An 8152-nucleotide genomic window follows, 5' to 3' on the forward strand; every position below is an offset into this window, starting at 1 on the left:
TGGCCGGCAGTCCCAGTTTGAGATATTTCGGTCGTGGGCCCTAGTAAGCGCGCAGCATTGGGACAGTTGGTCGTTACAGGGTCGAGCACCTTGATGACAGGCATCCTACGGAACCACCTAAGCTGAGTCCAGGTGAGTTCTGGCAACGTCTAGGTTCAAGCTTCCAGAGGCCGCCAGTTCAGCTCCGAGGGCGTGGCCTCGCCACACTCCCCACGTGGTTGGTCCTCGCATTTCCCGTCCGAAACGTGACTGACCCCCACCCCCAGCCTAGCTCAGCCGGGCCTCATGGACTCGGAGTCCCGCTGCGTGGTGGTGACCGGTAAGCCCGCATTTCCCAGCGTTCCGGGTGGCTGTTGCTTTCCACTGGCGCCTGGAATGCGCACTTGCTCGACATTGTCTGTAAACCGCTCTCCCTGGGGACCATGAGTGGCAGCTGGTTGGTGGTGGTAGGAATTCCAGATGGAAGCTGACTTCCTGCTCTGCCCTATTATAAACCACAGGCTTTCCTGCCTCAGAGCCCCCTTCGCCGCAAATAACTCGAGTGGCATGCACGGAGGTGCCCACTTGTGGCTTAGGTTCACTCGGACCTTATTTGGCCTTCAGCCCCATAGGGAGGAGCCCAGTCTGTCACCTGTTGTCCCTAAGCCTCAAACCCAGGGATAGGGTAGAGTTGCAGGCTCGGACCGTACAGACCCTAAGCAGGCTCACACTGTCCTACAATGACCATGCAGTCAGCAGTCCCCACCTCCATGGTGCTCTTGCTGCTATGGGAACACTAAACTAACCAACACACACACACACACACTGGCTGATGCCTCTGAACCCCTTTACGCGCGCACACACACACACACACACACACACACACACACACTAGTTGATGCCTCTGAACCACTTTACACACACACACCACACACACATACACACACACACACACACTGCTTGGTGCCTCTGAACCCCCAAAGGTCAGCCTGGATGTAATGGCTGCTCGATCCTCTGTCTCAGCAGCACATCTGAAGACACCCCAGCCACATGCACCCTGTCATTGTCGCAGCTGGTCCCTAAGGGCTTGCTCTTTCCTCACAATGCTCTTATTTTTAGCTAGACACCAAAGCGATTTATTTATTTTTAGTTAGGCAGTTGGCGCATTTCAAAATTTTTCAACTTGTACTTGATAGAGGGCGCATAAAGGATTCCTGTCACCTGTCTTAATTGAAAGCCGTTTCAGACAGTAATTCATACTATCAACCACACGAGAAAAAAAAGAAAATTCTTTTGAAACATTTTCTCCCCTTGCACTTTTATCTTCTTACTCTGGGTCCAGAGATTGAAGGGTTCAAATTACACTTGACTCCTTCAGGAAAACACCCGTATTCTCCGTAAAAGCTGTGCCTGTCTCAAATGAAATATGGGGAGGGAAATGTGTGGCCCGCCTTGGACCCACTTCTGACCCTACATTCCTCTCATCAGCCCACAGTTTGCCTGCAAGGAGCAATCAGGGTGACTGGGAAGAGCCACTGGATTCCAGAGTGTGACCTGCCTTTATTAGCCGTGTTTTGAGCCGCTGGGGCAGGCATTTCATTTAATTGGATCCGTTGAGTGTGTAAATCTTGTCTTGACACCTGACCTGTAGACAGATGGTAGAAATGCAAGAACTTCAACAAACACCCTCAAGATCAAGATATTGGCCAGCACCAACAGTTAAATGAGAAACCAGGTGAACGCACACCCTTAAGAGCCCCCGGATTCCACCAGATTTCCCTGGCTGATTCCCTCACTCCAAGGCAGTCTTGATGGTGAGGCTTAGCCCAGCAAAACAGGACCTTCTAACCTTGCACTCCAAGTTATTTCTTCCTAATTTAAAACAAATAAAAGATGTAGTTTTCACAAAGCTGAGTAGGATTCTACAGGACGTTATGTGTGTGTTGATGGGATTTTTATTATCTTAGGAGGAAGCTGACTTCTTGGTATTTTTTACTTAATCTCAACATTGTCTGAGCTGTTCTCAAGGCTGCAGGTTCTCAAAGCAGCTGCAAGACTGTGTCCTCCCAGTCAAGGCCAGATGGTGCTCCTGGGCTGTTGGGACATTCTGTTGAAAAGTTGTCTCTCCCCTGAGGTTTTTCTCACTGTGAAGCAATCCTGTTGGTGGATCAAAACCCAGACACTCAGCCATTGCCAGGCACAGCGGGGTCCCCTCTCCAGTACTGGACCTACTCTAGAGGTCCTCAGGTCCAGGAACTTGATGTAGAATCCTGACCTCTCACAGTCTCAGATCTGCGGAATTGAGAAGGCTGCTGAGGAACTCAAGAGGAGCTCAAAACCCTCAGCCATACTCCAAAGAAAACAGTGCTGACCCTACTTGCAGCCCAACCGAGATGAGTGTCCCCTTTGTGGCATGCCAGGCTGACAGGCTGGCCTCCCCTGATAGGAGGTCACACAATTTTCATTTTAGAAATATTATAGATCAAGAGGAAATTATAAAGAAATATACAGAGAACTCCTTACATCTTTTCCTCAGGTCACATGATTCTGAAGGTGGAGATGGGGAGAAGGTTGGGAAGGGGAAGAGAGAGAGAGTTTGAGGAATGAGAATGTGTGTATGCCCTCACAAACAGCCCTGTACAATTTCAACCAGTATGTAGCTTCTTGGAGTTACCTCCACAGTCAAGCTGTATTGTGATAATTTGGCCATCGTCACAAGCCCCCTCAGGCTCCTTCATAGCCCCTTCTACCTCCTTCTCCCAGTCTAATGCTGGGTATGTGTTCCAGATTCATTTCACTGTGATAAAATATCCACAAAAAAAAATTCAAAACAACAAGAGACAAAACCCCAAACCAGCTACTTGGAGGATAAAGGAGGTTAGTCTAGCTCACAATCCCAGGTTACAGCCCATCGTTGTAGGAAAGTCAGTGCAGGAACTTCAGACAGCTAGTCCCGGCACATCTACAGTCAAGAACACAGAGCATCCATGCTCGTTCTTTTGTGCTCGCCTTGCTTGCTCCATTCTTTTTTTTTAAAAAAAATCTATTTATTTATTATGTATACAGTATTCTGTCTGCATGTATGCCTGCAGGCCAGAAGAGGGCACCAGATCTCCTTACAGATGGTTGTGAGCCACCATGTGGTTGCTGGGAACTGAAATCAGGACCTTTGGAAGGGCAGGCAGTGCTCTTAACCACTGAACCATCTCTCCAGCCCCAGCTGCTCAATTTTTGTATGGTTCAGGACCCGCTGCCTAGGGAATGGTGCCGCCTGCAGCAAACTGGGTCTCTCCACATCAGTTAATGAGACAGTCCCCAACAGACACGCCCAAAATCCAGTCCAGTATAGATAATCCTTCACTGAAAGTCTTTCTCAGAGATGCTAGAATATATGGAGTTGACAAACCTCAGATTTGGTTTTCATGTTGGTCATGTCGTCGTGACAGAATGTCTGACAGGAACCAGAGATGGACAAGACACTTATTTTAACTCTTGTCAGCAATTTCAGCATGGCTAGCACCATTGTATCTGAGGGAGAACAGCATGGTGAAAGAGGAGAGTAGAGAGAAAGCTGTCTGGTGGCACACAGAAAGCAGACTGGGAGGGTGACAGGGACGGGTTAGGGCAAGAGATAGCCTCAAGGAAATGCTTCCAGGGACCCCTTCCTCCAACCAGGCTCCATCTTCTACCTCAGAGTAGTCTATTCAAATTTTAAATAATCAAGAAATGAAAATCTAACCATTCATGGGGGTTGGGGAGATGACTCAGTGGTTCAGAGCACTGGCTGTCCTTCCAGAGGACCAGGTTTTGATCCCCAGGACCCATATGGTGGCTCACAACTGTCCATAACCTGTAGAACATATTGACAGGTTACAGCTTTAAGGTTTTACAAAGAGCACTACTGTAAACAGCAGTTTCTATTTCTGGAATTAATGTCCAGGCATTGGTCAACCCACTTTCAGTTCTTGTTTGGTTGGTTGGTTTTTGGTTTTTTGAGACTGGGTTTCGCTGTAGCTTTAGAGTCTGTCCTGGAACTGGCTATTGTAGACTAGGCTGGCCTCAAATTCACAGAGATCCACCTGTCTCTGCCTCCCGAGTGCTGGGATTAAAGGTGCCACCACCACCCAGCCACTTTCAGTTCTTTATTTAAAAAAAAAATCTACCATCACATTCCAAAGTGCACATTATATTCCCATCAGCGGTATGTGGGACCCGGTTTTCCATTCTTACCAGCATCTATAGATAGGGTGTCACCATTCAGTGTGGTTTCATTTTATTTTATCTTGATGCAGGTTCTTGCTGTGTAGCTCAGGCTAGCCTGGAACTCTCAATCCTCCTGCCTCAATCTTTCAGGTGTAGGGCATTTACCACGATGCCCAGCTGCTCTGAGACTTTGAACTGTGATGTCAAAGCTCCACTCCTGCGCTTCTCCACTCCCTCTTCAGTGAAAACTCTCCTCATTCCTTTTGCCTATTTTTAAATTAGGCTTTTTTTTCTTATATATTCCATGCTCTTCATAGAATAAGATACATGCTTTTCAACCATTCCCTGCCACTGCCTTTTCATCCTCTTGATACAGTTTTTTTTTTTTTTTTTTAAATATTTATTTATTTATCTATTATGTATGCAATATTCTGTCTGCATGTATGCCTGGAGGCCAGAAGAGGGCACGAGACCTCATTACAGATGGTTGTGAGCCACCATGTGGTTGCTGGGAATTGAACTCAGGACCTTTGGAAGAGCAGGCAATGCTCTTAACCTCTGAGCCATCTCTCCAGCCCCCTTGATACAGTTTTTAAGAGCAGATATTGTCAATTTATTTTGTTTCATTCTTGGTTGTTTGAAGATGGGATCCCCTGTAGCTCAGATTGACCTCAAACTTGATATATTTGCTGTGTAGAAGAGGATGCCCTCAAACTTAGGATCCTCCTGCCTCCACCTCCTCAGTCTGCTGATTACAGATGTGTACTGTCATGGGTGGTTTTATGGTGGAGCTTAAACCCTGGGCATTCTGAATGCTGCGGTGTAGTCATTTGAATATAATTAGCCCCCATTAGCTCAGGAATGGCACTATTGAGAGGTGTGGCTTTGTTGGAGTAGGTATGGCCTTCTTGGAGGAAGTGGGTCACTGTGGAGGGGGGCTTCAAGGCCTCATATATGCTCAATCGTGCCCAGTGTCCCAGACCACTTCCTGTAGCCTGCAGGTCACGTAAGAACTCTCAGCTCCTTCTCCAGCACCATGTCTGCCTGCATGATGCCATGCTTTCCACCATGATGATAATGGACTGAACCTCTCAACTGTAAGCCACCCAATTAAATGTTTTCCTTTATAAGAGTCTCCGTGGTCATGGTGTCTCCTCACAGCAATAGAAACCCTAACTAAGACACTGGGCAAGGACTCAACCTACAGAGTCTATGGCTTCTTCTTCTTCTTCTTCTTCTTCTTCTTCTTCTTCTTCTTCTTCTTCTTCTTCTTCTTCTTCTTCTTCTTCCTTCTTCTTCTTCCTTCTTCTTCTTCTTCCTTCTTCTTCTTCTTCTTCTTCTTCTTCTTCTTCTTGTTTCTTCTTCTTCTTGTTTCTTCTTCTTCTTCTTCTTCTTCTTGTTTCTTCTTCTTCTTGTTTCTTCTTCTTCTTCTTCTTCTTCTTCTTCTTCTTCTTCTTCTCCTTCTCCTTCTCCTCCTCCTCCTCCTTTTCCTCCTCCTCCTCCTCCTCCTCCTCCTTCTTCTTCCTTCTTCTTCTTCCTTCTTCTTCTTCTTCTTCCTTCTTCTTCTTCTTCTTCTTCTTCTTCTTCTTCTTCTTCTTCTTCTTCTTCTTTTTCTTCTTCTTCTTCTTCTTCTTCTTGTTTTCTTCTTCTTCTTGTTTCTTCTTCTTCTTCTCCTTCTCCTTCTCCTCCTCCTCCTCCTCCTTCTCCTTCTTATTTTTTTCTTCTACTTCTTCTTCTTTCTCCTCCTTCTTCTGTGCTTGGGGCTGAGTCCATACCAGCTGCGCACCTATCACTCCATGAGCCATACCCACCCCAGCCTCAAAAGTTTGCCATTATTATGGAGTCTAAGTTGTCAAGTTTTCTTTATAAATCAAGGCTCCTAAAATCCCCTCCCCCATTTTTTTTTCTTAAAAGTCTCACAGTTTGACTTCTTACATCCCAGGCCTTACCCTCCATGTTGGCTCTACTTGAGCCTAAGCTGTTAAACATAGGAGACCAGGGTTTTGCCTCTTGGGTTTCCGTCTTAGTTACTTTTCTGTTGCTGTCAGGGAACATTCTCTGATGAAAGCAACTTAAGGGAGAAGGGGTTCATTCCGGAGCACAGTTCAGTGGTGCCGTTTATTGTGGCAGGAGAACCAAAGTGGCAGGGTCGTATCTATAACCAAGCAGCAGGGAGCAATGAAACAGGCTACTGGTCAGCCCCTTTCTCTACTTATACACACGGAGAAGCCTGGGGAAACACCTAGATTAGTAAAGCTGCAGGCATTCTCTGGGGCCTACAGAATTGTCGCTGGTTGGCAGGGGCTGGCTTGGGCAAACCTCTGGGTATCTTTGGCTTCAAGTTTTGGGTCTTTCTGGCAGTACCTGGTGGATTCCAGCTGGGATGCTGTAAAGGTAAGCCCCACCCCAGGCCAGACTGGCTCCTTCCTTCTGTGGCTGTTGAGAAACCCCAGTGCAAGGGACTCAGAGGAACCAACATCACCTTGGAGGGAAGACGAACCGGTGATCCCAGAAGAAAGATTTGTCCTTGGCTGTTTGGTGGTGTGACTTCCCTGGTCAGGTACTTCTCCTATTTGTGCAATAAAGAAAGATTGGCTAAGGGACACTCCTAGGTAGGATATGGAAGTCCCAGTGTAGGCTCTGATACCTACATGGAAGTGGTAGGGAGGAGTCGTGTAGATAGGGTTCGGATCTTCTTGCCTTTACTCGTGGAGACTGCGATCCCCACGATATCAAGCTACATAGCTGCCTGTCATCAGCGTACATTCTGCCAGTGATTGTTAGTTGGAAATGCTACATACTTTCTCTATGTTTTTTTTTTTATCTGCTCTTTGTTCCTGGCACAAAATCACACCTAGGCTAAACTGTCTCACTGCTGCTGGGCCTGGCTCTGTCTTGTGGGCTTGGCTCTGGCTCCTGCCTCGGTGGCACAATGGGCACTCTGTTTCACCACAGCCATGGAATCTGTCCCTCTTCCATTCAGAGACTTCTGTTTCTGCTACTGCTGTGCAGCGGGCTAAAACACTAAACCTAGACCTTCAACCAGCCCACCTCCCAACTTTCTGTCAGTCTACTGGGACAACTGGTGAGATCACCTCTGACATTTCCCATGAACAAGGTTCTAGGGCTCTGCCCTGGCACTGCACTCACTGAGCGGTGCTTTCGTTTTTGGGCCCAGGGTCCCTCGGATGTATGGATCCTTTTTGGAATACTGTTCCCTTTCTGCCTAGTGCCTCTCGCGCGACAGCCCTTTCTTGCCCTTGTTATCTTGTAGACGAATGGATAATGGCCTGAGCCAGTTGTTTATTTTCCTGCCTCACTTGTGGGAAACAGGCTGACATTCCTAGCTTCTACCAGTGAATGGTTAAATTTAAAGAGTTACATCATGTTGACAACCATGGCTACTGCCATGGGAGGAGAAAAGTTTTCAGGACCAGGGATTTAAGAGGGGTGTATCTGACCTGTTTAAGGTGAATCCTTCAATTCAGTTCCCTGGAACTCACAAGAATTTTTTGAGTTTGTGAAAACATCAGTTTTAGACATGTATATTGTATAAACACCAACATTTTTATGTCAGAATGACTGTGACAGACGTTTCCGTACAATGAAAATTATCTTTAAGACTACGAGAGGCAGCGTGAGAGAGAGAGAGAGAGAGAGAGAGAGAGAGAGAGAGAGAGAGAGAGAGAGAGTTGTATTTGTATTTGTCCTCACACCTTTATAACTTGCAGGTACATATCTTAATAACTTGCCTTTGTATATCTTAAGACTATGAAATTTATTTGGTGAGTTTGTCCTTTTAAACTAACAAAACCTCTCAGCTGTCAAACTGCACCAGAGATCTTTGAGAAGGACAAAATTTGACTTGAGGAGTTATTGATTTAAAAAATGACAGAGAACTTACTCGATTGACTACCTAGAGCCGCTCCTCAGGGTCCTCCATGGTCCTTGAGGGCAAGGGCATCAGGTC

At 46.6% G+C, this 8152-nt stretch overlaps 1 long non-coding RNA gene across 1 annotated transcript; it reads left to right on the top strand.

Annotated features, from left to right (window-relative positions):
- Positions 1 to 239: 239 nt before the first annotated feature.
- LOC146889912 (uncharacterized) lies at positions 240 to 1888 on the top strand. Its single transcript, XR_014999598.2, has 2 exons — positions 240 to 319; positions 1468 to 1888. It is a non-coding gene; the product is annotated as an uncharacterized LOC146889912 (long non-coding RNA).
- Positions 1889 to 8152: the final 6264 nt, after the last annotated feature.

The sequence above is a fragment of the Myodes glareolus genome, chromosome 24, assembly GCF_982192425.1.
Source record: "Myodes glareolus chromosome 24, mMyoGla1.1, whole genome shotgun sequence".
NCBI classification, from domain to species: Eukaryota; Metazoa; Chordata; class Mammalia; order Rodentia; family Cricetidae; genus Myodes; species Myodes glareolus.